General features: G+C 42.7%; 1 pseudogene; it reads left to right on the top strand.

The window, feature by feature from the left end:
• Window positions 1-7,906: 7,906 nt before the first annotated feature.
• On the top strand, window positions 7,907-8,475 carry LOC103287534 (SWI/SNF-related matrix-associated actin-dependent regulator of chromatin subfamily A containing DEAD/H box 1-like; annotated as a pseudogene).
• The last annotated feature ends 2,327 nt before the right edge of the window (window positions 8,476-10,802 follow it).

Here is a 10,802-nt window from a genome sequence, read left to right on the forward strand (position 1 = left end):
AATCTTGTTTATCCTTTCAAAGAACCAGCTCTTGGTTTTGTTGATCTTTTGTATTGTTTCTTTGGTCTCTATGTCGTTTATCTCCGCTCTGATCTTTATTATTTCTTTCCTTCTGCTTACTCTGGGCTTATCTTGTTGCTCTCTCTCTAACTCTTTGAGTTGTTGGGTTAGGTAATTTATTACCATTGTTTCTTGTTTTTTGCAGTAGGCTTGTAGAGCTATAAACTTCCCTCTCAGAACTGCTTTCGCTGTGTCCCATAGATTTTGGATTGTTGTGTTTTCATTGTCATTTGTTGCCATGATGTTTTTTATTTCTTCCTTGATGTCTTTGGTAACCCAGTCATGGTTTAATAGCATGCTGTTTAGTCTCCAAGTGTTTGATTTCTTTGGGTTGTTTTTATTGTAGTTGATTTCCAGTTTTATGCCACTGTGATCTGAGAAGATACTTGATATGATTTCTATCTTCTTGAATTTAGAGAGACTTTGCCTATGTCCTAACATATGGTCTATCTTTGAAAATGACCCATGTGCACTTGAGAAGAATGTATATTCTGTGGCTTTGGGATGAAATGTTCTGAAGATGTCGATTAATTCCATCTGTTCTAATGGGTCATTTAGGATTGATGTTTCTTTGCTGATTTTTTGTTTAGAGGATTTGTCCAATGGTGATAGTGGGGTATTGAAGTCTCCTACTATGATTGTATTGCTGTCAATCTCTCCTTTGATATCTTCCAGGAGTTTTTTAATGTATCTTGGTGCTCCTATATAGGGTGCATAAATGTTTACCAGAGTTATTTCTTCTTGTTGGATTTCTCCCTTTAGTATTATGAAGTGGCCTTCATTATCTCTTGTTATGTCCTTCACTTTGAGATCTAATTTGTCAGATATAAGTATTGCTACCCCAGCTTTTTTTTTCATTTCCATTCGCCTGGAAAACCTTTTTCCAGCCCTTTACTCTCAGTCTGTATGCGTCCTTTTTTTTGAGGTGGGTTTCCTGTAGACAGCAGATATATGGGTTTTGTTTTCTTATCCAATCTGTTACCCTGTGTCTTTTGATTGGGGCATTCAATCCATTTACATTTAAAGTTATTATTGATAGGTACTTATTTGATGCCATTTTTATTTTATACCCCTGTGTACCTTCTTTGCTTCCTATTTCTTTCTTTTTTTTTACAGCAGACCCTTTAGCATTTCTTTCATTGCTGGTTTGGTGGTGATAAACTCCCTTAGTCCTTTTTTGTCTGTGAAGCTCCTGATTTCACCTTCAATTTTGATTGATAGCCTTGCTGGGTACAGTATTCTTGGATTTAGACCCTTCCTTTGCATGACTTTGTATATTTCATTCCATTCCCTTCTGGCCTGATGAGTTTCTGTTGAGAAATCAGTTGCTAGTCTGATGGGGGTTCCTTTGTATGTAACTGTCTGTCTCTCTCTGGCCGCTTTTAAGATTCTTACTTTGTCGTTGGTGTTTGCCAACTTAATTATAATGTGCCTTGGCGTCGGTCTTTTGGGGTTCATTTTGCTTGGAACTCTGTGAGCTTCTTGGATTTGTGTGGGTTTTTTCTTCCCTATATCAGGGAAGTTTTCTGTTATTATTTCTTCAAACAGGTTTTCTATTCCTTGCTCAGTTTCCTTTCCTTCTGGCACCCCTATTATCCTGATGTTTGTAGTTAACCCTTGATTGCTGTTGGTATCACTGGGAGGAATTGACCTCCAGGCCAATTGGCTGTGGGGACCAGCTGTGTCTACACTAGAAGATCTGTTGCTCAGGAGATACCCTTATGGGGCAGGACTTGCTTCAGTAGGACTTTGGTGCTCACTGAGTCTGCCCCTTGAGTGTGTCTCTTATGTATGTGAAGAGTTGTAATCTGGTATGGTCTCACTCTGATCACTGGGTACACTGGCTCTTGGATCTCAAAGGAGGTGCAAAATCAGCCACTGTCTGGGGCCGCCCAGCAGGAGCTACAGAGATATCTGTAGATTCCTCCTCTTTGTATGGGGTTTGGAAGTGCCCAGACGAGGCCCAGCTGTGAAGCAAGGCTGCTGCTGCTGCCAGGCCTTGGGTCTTCTTTTGGAAGCTCTGGGGCTCTTTGACCCAGCTGCAGTTTGACAGGTTTTAGGCGAAAGGATTGGCCATTCATATGCAAAAGCTGATGCACACAGCTTGGGTGGGGTTGTAAATTGGGTGGGGTGGGGTCTCAGGGAATCACCAGGGCAGAGCAAACAGCAATGGCTGCCAGTCAGCCCTGAACCGGAGAAGTACCTGGTTCTCTGCATCCCATGCCCCAGTGCAGGAACAATGATCGCTGCGAGTACCTCTAAGAGAAAGCCACCCTCACGTTCCTGTCCTGATGCCAGACAGCCCAGTTTCTCCCCGTATGTGCCTGGGTCCCCCAGAGTCTCACCTGGAACTGGAGTTCAGAGCAAGCGGGAGCTTGTATCTCCCTCCCGGTTAAAAGAGCAGCACATCCAGGTACAGCACTTTCCACACCTCCGCACCTCTTACCAGTCTCACTGCGCTTTCTTCACCTCTTAGTTGTGGAACTTCCACTCAGCCAGCTTTCCTGCGGTTCTGGGTGGTAGTTGTTCTGCCGTTTAGTTGTGGTTTTGATGTGGTTGTGAAAGGCAGCAAGTATAGGTGATTACCTATGCTGCCATCTTGGTTTTCCTCTAAGCTTTTTACCTTTTTTTTTTTTTTTTTTAATCAATGCAGCTCAAACTTGCTCCCAACATTCCAGGAGCCAGGCCAACATGGCTATGCAGACACACCTTTGCTAGGTGCTGTCAGGCTTCAGGGCTGGGGCAGGGAACATGTCAGGTGTTGCTGGAAATGAATCAGCTCTCCTCTCTACATAGCAGGAGTCTTTTCATTATAAAATGCAAAGCAGCAGCTGTTTTCCATTACCCCCATCCCCAGCCCTCCTTTCCCAGGGGCGTAGGAAGGGGCTGGGAGGATATTTACTCTCTGCTCTTTGATTTCTCTTACCGTATTTTCCGGAGTATAAGACAACTGGACGTATAGAAGATTTTCCTGGGCTAAAAAGTCGTCTTATACGCCAGAAAATATAGTATTTAACTGAGCCCAGTGGCAGTTGCTTCTCTGAGCGCAATGCCAGCCAGCTCAGGGCTAGCCGCACCTGGAAGGCAAGCGGCAGAGCTGACCAGGGGCTTTGACCAACCCTGAGTGCGTGGGTCACAGCAACCTTGGCAGGCAGGCTGCTCCCGAAGACTCTAGGCCCCTCCCAGCTCCACACCCCAGCTCCCTGCTCTCCCCCTTTCACCCACAGGTGCCACCGGCATGGTGTGCCCCAAGGCTTGGTGTGCAGATGCCAGGGTTTCAGGTTCAAGACGCTCTGCCTCCTCCTGGTACTTTGAGCCATAAGCACCGACAGGGACCTTTCCACTCGGTCTGGGTCTTTGGTCACTGCTGAGGTTTTCTGGACTCTCTAGGCCAGGGACATCCAGGACCTTTGCCTCTGACCAACGCCGTGCCTGCAGCCTGCCTGGGGTACCCCCAGCCCCAGGAAAGCGTGGGGGCGTGGCTGGCCTGGGTGAGAGGCTGTGGTGGGGGCTGGGGATTGGCTAGCCATTCCACCCTCAATTAGGGTGGGAGAGGCTGATCAGGGGTGGGGCGGGGGAAGGGCTGGGCAGGACAGCCATCTTGTGATGGTGTTATGGTGTGGGGGTCAATTTGCATATTGCCTCTTTATTATAAAGGATAAGGAAAACCAATAGACACAGACAATGGGGGGCAGGGCGGGGGCAGGCTGGGAGAGGACAATGGGGAGAAAAGGGGACATATGTAATACTTTCAACAATAAAGATTAAAATAATAATAATAATAATACTCACCTAATGGTCCTAGAATAGCCTGGATGAATTATTGCACCTTCAAAGCATAACTTCCATCTCATAGATACAGAAAAACAAATAATATCAAAATTATTAATATTTAAATCACATCAAACTTGATCCCTTTGCTCTGGTTTCATAAGATCCAAGAAATCCCATTCAGTCTTCAATGACAAGCCAACTTTGGCAAAAGGGAGCAAGGCAGAAATGGGAAACCATTGAATATAATGAGCCTTCCCATCTACCCTTTCCTCAACTTCATATTGACCTTGCTTTGCTTAGCCAGCTATTGAAAATTCATCTATAAAGTGATGTTAACTGCTTAAGATGTACTCCTTCCAAAAGTGTTTGCATTTTTGACCCACTCTCTCTCTAGGGAGCACAAAAGCGCCTTTCTCTTCCCCCCAGGTGCATTACCTCTGCCTTTCTTTCTCCTAAGCTCCAAGGGCCTTTCTAGTACCTCTGTAACTTACTAAATAAACTTTATCTTATAATTTGAAAAAAAAGTGTTTACATTTTTAAAAAATGTATTTTATTGATTTTAGAGAAGAAGGAAGAGGGAGAGTGATAGAAACACCAATGATGAGAGAGAATCATTGATTGGCTGCCTCCTTCACGCCCCCTACTGGGGACCGAGCCCACAACCCAGACATGTGCCCTTGGCCAGAATCAAACCTGGGACCCTTCAGTCCGCAGGTTGATGCTCTATCCATTGAGCCAAACCAGCTAGGGCAAGTGTTTACATTTTTATATAGGATTCTGACATGTGAAAGTATAATATAGAAAACTTTTACATACATTATTTTAATCAGATGCTTCAAAGAACTATTTGGTGCCATTATTCCAACTTACAGATGTGGAAGTAATTTACACAAAGTCATGTGTCTCCTAAGTGGGAACAATTTTTTTTTTTCTATTTTACTGGTTATCTCTTCAAGCCAATCCTCCTACTAATGAGCCCAATCCAGATACTATCAAGACAGTGTATAAGTGCTTTCCTATAAATTGTTCAGGATTAGGCATTAAACAAATTGAAGTAAAAGTCAACTCCTAAAGCAAGGTGATTAAGGTTAACAACAACAGAAATCATGTTGTTATTATGCACCTTTCAAATGATGCGATGAAGGTAGCATTCTGTCTTCCTTCCCAAAACTCATAACCCTAGTCTAATCATGAGAGAAACATCAGACAAATACCAATTAAGAGCCATTCTACAAAATACTTTGACAGTAATCCTACAAACCGTCAATGTCATCATACACAAGGAAAATCTGAAAACCTTTCACAGCCAAAAGAAAGGTAAAGGCCATAATTAATAAACTTAATGTGATATTCTAGATAACATAATAGAACAGAAAATGATCATTAGGTAAAAACTAAGGAAACCTGATAAAATAGAAATATAATTTGAATAAAATATAGACTTTAGTTAATAATAATGTATCATTATTGGTTAATTGATTGTCATAAATGTACCATGCTAATATAGGATGTTGATAATGGGGGAGACTGGGATGTGGGATACATGGGAATTCTGTACTATTTTCACAATTTTTCTGTATTTCTAAAACTATTCTAAAGTAAAATTATTTTTTAAAAGTCAGTTCCTATTTTGGGGGATATCTTTTAGGTTATCAAATATAGACATGAATATACTATCTAATAATAGACAAATATGCAAATTGACCATGCATCCGACACACCCACAAGCCACGCCCACCACCCAATCAGAGCGAGCATGCAAATTAACCCAAACCAAGATGGCTGCAGCCACAGAGAGCAAGGTTTCCTAGGTAACAGAGGAAGCCAAGCTTTCCGCCTGCCCTTGCTAGGCCTAAGCCTCCACTCAAGCTACAAAGTTTCAATTATAGAAGGTAAACAAATTCAAACAAAAGGCGGCAGAATGGAGCTTGAGAGAGCAGGCCAGGGTTGCTCCCGGCAACAGGGGAAGCAAAGCTTTCCACACACCCTGGCTGGGCCCAACTGCTTAAGGCAACAAAGTTTCAATTATAACCCCAACACAAATGGCTGCCGGCCTCGGAGGGAGCCCCAGGCTTGGCTCCGCTCCAGGTTACAAAGTTTCAATTGTAGAAGGAAAATAAATTCCAGATACCAGGGCTTCTGCCGGGGTTGCCAGGGGGCGTGGCTGGCCTGCAAACCGCCACAGGCCCCTCACTCAGGCCACCCCACACCCCAAGGGAACCCCCACCTGATCCGGGACGCCCTTCAGGGCAAACCAGCTGGCCCCACCCCTGTACCTGGCCTCTATCCTATCTAATAAAAGGGTAATATACAGATTGATCATCACTGTAACACACAATATAGCTGCCCCCATGTGGTCAAAGATCCTGCCCCCATGTGGACACAATATGGCCACCACAGATGGCCAGCAGGAGAGGGCAGTTGGGAGGCACCTGGCCTGCAAAGGAGGGCAGTTGAGAGGGACCAGGCCTGCAAGGGAGGGCAGTTGGAGGTGATCAACCCTGCAGGAGAGGGCAGTTAGGAGTGACCAGGCCAGCAGAGGAGGGAAGTTGGGGACAAACAGGCTGGCAGCGGAGTGGTTAGGGGGTGATCAGGCTGACAGGCAGAAGCGGTTAGGGGCAATCAGGAAGGCAGGCAGGCAAGCAGTTGGGATCGGGCCTAAACGGGCAGTTGGACATCCCTCGAGGGGTCCCAGATTGGAGAGGGTACAGGCTGGGCTGAGGGACAACCCCCCTCCATGCACGAATTTCGTGCACTGGGCCTCTAGTATTCTTATAACTAGAAAAGCAGTATAGTTATAGAGAAATAATATTTTAAGATTTAATTGAGAAGTAAGCATCTATTATAGAATGGCAAGTATGGTTGAATCATAGGAATTTCTCTATTTAGATGGAGTTTTTTTCTTTTTTAAAATACATTTTTTATTTTTTGAGAGAGAGAGAGAGGGAGGGAGGAAGCGGGGTGGGAGGGAGAGAAACATCAATTGCTGCCTCCTGCATGCCTCCCACTGGGGATTGAGCCTACAACCTGGGCATGTGCCCTAACTGGGAATCAAACCAGTAACCTCCTGGTGCATGAGATGAGGGCTCAACCAACTGAGTCACACGGCCAGAGCTAGATGGAGTTTTCTTCAAAGGCAGAAATCATGTCATTTATTTCTCTTGTATAAACCTGACCCTGTCTCAAGTTCAAAACACTATTTGGAATATACTACTCATAAAAAATTTGATGTGCTGGAGTTGAGCAGAGGAGGAATAATTTTCTAACTTATTCCTCAATATTTAGGACATTGGGTGAGACTAGGTTAGAGAAGGTGGCAGATCATAGAAATATAAAATACACAGATGTGTAGGCAAGTTCTTTCCATTGCAAATGAAAATAAACCCAACCTAAATTGGTTTAAGCAAAAAATAAAATATTTAATTTAAAATGTATATATTAAAAGGATACTAGGATAGTTTATGGCACAATTGAAGAGCAGCAGGAACAGAGGTGCCCATAGGGGACTCAAGGCTTTCAGGACTGATTCTCTCTGTTTCTGCCCTCTGCTTGGCTTTATTCTGTCCTGCTTCCGGTGGTCCTTTTCCTTGTAGACAGGAAATATGGCCCCCGCATCCCCAGGATCATATCCTGCCAGTTCTATGATCTGAGAAGCAAGGGAGGTCTGTCTTCTAACTATCAGTACAAAAATTACCAGGGGAGGATTCTGGTTGTCCATGCCTAACCAAGTGCACACCACTTACAGCCATCACCAGGCCAGAGAGGTGAGGTATTATGATTGCACAGCATAGGACACGCCTTTGTAGCCAATGGGCAGTGGGGTACCAAGAAACAGTGTTGGGTAGACCAAAACGAATTTTAGCTACAACTGAGTTTTCTTTATGTTGAGATGTATTACCTTCCTTCAATTAAGAATAGTTAATGAGTGAATAAAGAATGGTGTTCTTTCTCCAGGCAGGCAGCCGTCTTGCAGGCGCGCGGCTCGCAGGGGGGTTAGCGGGGCACGTGCCCGCGCGTGCTGGGATAGTTCGTTTCAAGCTCCCAATCCCACAAGGTGGTGGTTACTACCAATATGAATCTTTTCAACCTGGACCGTTTTCGTTTTGAAAAAAGGAGTAAGATTGAAGAAGCGCCCAAAGCAACACCTCAACCCTCCCAGCCTGGCCCTTCTTCACCAACTTCTCTTAGTGCTGAAGAGGAGGATGCTGAAGGGGAAGTTAACAGGGCAGGCAGCCCTGATTCAGATATAACTGGAAAAACAGAAGATTCTAGTGTTCCAGAAACTAAAGTAAATGAAAGAAAACAAGTATATCATATTTGAAGAATCAAGGAGGAATACAGTATATTGATTTGTCTTCTAATAGTGAAGATATTTTTTCTCCAAACTGCTCCAAAACAGTTCAAGAGACAAAATTTAACAAAGACACAGTGATTATAGTTTCTGAGCCATCTGAAGATGAAGAGTCCCAAGGCCTTCCTGCCATGACAGGTAGAAATAATGATATTTCAGAACTGGAAGACCTTTCGGAATTGGAAAACCTTAAAGATGCTAAACTTCAGTCCTTGAAGGAACTGTTCCCACAAAGAAGTGACAATGATTTACTTAAGGTTATACCCTTTTTTAGTACCTGGTTATTGTAGTTGTAATGATGTTGAACATCTCTCCTGTATCTAGTGATGTATTTAGTCATTTTTCTAAAGATACTTCATGTTTTAAGATAATTATTAACTTTTATTCTATGTAATAATCAAGGAAAATGTCAGGGATTTACTTGAAAGAGTTAAGGTTATTCACCTATAGATAATATAATGAGTTTTCCTCAGTAGCTCTCATACATAGTTTGTGAATTCTTGTGTGCTTGAATGGTTTTTAAAATGGGAACACCCTCCCCTCCAATCTTCCAGAGAAGCTCACAAATGTCAGGAGGCTTCCCCCCACCCCCATAATGACAAGGGGTTGCTGGCATACAATATAGTACATGCTTATGCTGCTGTAAAAAGGAAGGAAGGAATTAACCATTTGCAAGAGCATGGATGGAACTGGAGAGCATTATGCTAAGCGAAATAAGCCAGTCAGAGAAAGATAAATATCACATGATCTCACTCATTTGTGGAATATAATGAACAACATAAACTGATGAACAAAAATAGAACCAGAGACATAGAAGCATCAAACAGATTGTCCAACCTATGAGGGAAGGGGGGCGGGGCCGTTAAGGGGGTAAGAGATCAACCAAAGGACTTGTATGCATGCATATGAGCATAACCAATGGATACAGACAGTAGGGGGGTGAGGACCTGTGCTGGGGGTGGGAGCGGCCAGGGAGAGGTCAATGGGGGGAAAAGGAGACTTATGTGATACTTTATTTTTAAAAATAATTTTATTTTTATTGTCTAAAGTTTTACATATGTCTCCATTTTCCCCAATTGACCCCCAACCCCAGCCATTCCTACCCCGGGCAAGCCCCCACAGCCCCAGTGTCTGTGTCCATTTGTTATGCTAATAGGCATGCATACAAGTCCTTTGGTTGCTCTTTAATACTCCCCCTCCCCTACCATTTGTCTGTGGATCTATTCTTGTTCATCAAATTATGTTGATCATTATATCCCACATATGAGTGAGATCATGTGATATTTATCTTTCTCTGACTGGATAATTTCGCTTAGCAGAATGCTCTCCAGTTCCATCCATACTGTTGCAAATGGTAAAAGTTCCTTCTTTTTTACAGCAGCATAATATTCCATTGTGTAGATGTACCACAGTTTTCTAATCCACTCATCTGCTGATGGGCACTTAGGCTGTTTCCAAATCTTACCATTGTAAATTGTGCTGCTAGGAATATAGGGGTGCATATATCCTTTCTGATTGGTGTTTCTGGTTTCTTTGGATATAGTCCTAGAAGTGGGATTACTGGGTCAAATGGCAGTTCCATTTTTAACTTATGGAGGAAACTCCATACTGTTCTCCACAGTGGCTGCATCAGTCTGCATTCCCACCAGCAGTGCAGGAGGATTCCTTTTTCTCCGCATCCTCTCCAGCACTTGTCATTTGTTGATTTTTTTTGGTGATAGCCATTCTCACAGGTGTGAGATGGTATCTCATTGTTGTTTTGATTTGCATCTCTCAGATGATTAGTGACTTTGAGCATGTTTTCATATGTCTCTTGGCCTTCCGTATGTCCTCTTTTGAAAAGTGTCTATTTAGATTCTTGGCCCATTTTTTGATTGGATTGTTTATCTTCCTTTTTAAAAGTTGTATGAGTTCTCTGTAAATTTTGGAGATCAAACCCTTATCTGAAATATCATTGGCAAATATGTTCTCCCATGTAGTGGGCTTTCTTGTTGTTTTGTTGATGGTTTCTTTTTCTGTGCAGAAGCTTTTTTTTTTTTTTTTATGTAGTCCCATTTGTTTATTTTCTCCTTAGTCTCCATTGCTCTAGGAGCTGTGCCTGTAAAGATATTGCTACGACATATGTCTGATATTTTGCTGCCTATGGAGTCTTGTAGTATTTTTATAGTTTCCCATCTTACATTTAAGTCCTTTAGCCATTTTGAGTCTGTTTTTGTGTATGGTGTAAGTTGGTGATCTAGTTTCTTTCTTTCTTTTGTTTTTTTTTTTGCATGTATCTGACCAAATTTGCCAGCACCATTTATTAAAGAGACTGTCTTAACTCCATTGTATGCTCTTGCCTCCTTTGTCAAATATTAATTGAGCATAATGGCTTGGGTCGATTTCTGGGTTCTCTGTTCTGTTCCATTGGTCTATATGTCTGTTCTTGTGCTAGTACCAGGCAGTTTTGAGAACCGTGGCTTGGTAATATAGCTTGATATCTGGTATTATGATCACTCCAACTTTGTTCTTCTTTCTCAGGATAGCTATGGCTATTCGAGGTCTTTTTTAAAAAAAATATATATTTTATTGATTTTTTACAGAGAGGGACAGAGAGTTAGAAACATCGATGAGAGAG

The sequence above is a fragment of the Eptesicus fuscus genome, chromosome 5 (genome assembly GCF_027574615.1).
Source record: "Eptesicus fuscus isolate TK198812 chromosome 5, DD_ASM_mEF_20220401, whole genome shotgun sequence".
NCBI classification, from domain to species: Eukaryota; Metazoa; Chordata; class Mammalia; order Chiroptera; family Vespertilionidae; genus Eptesicus; species Eptesicus fuscus.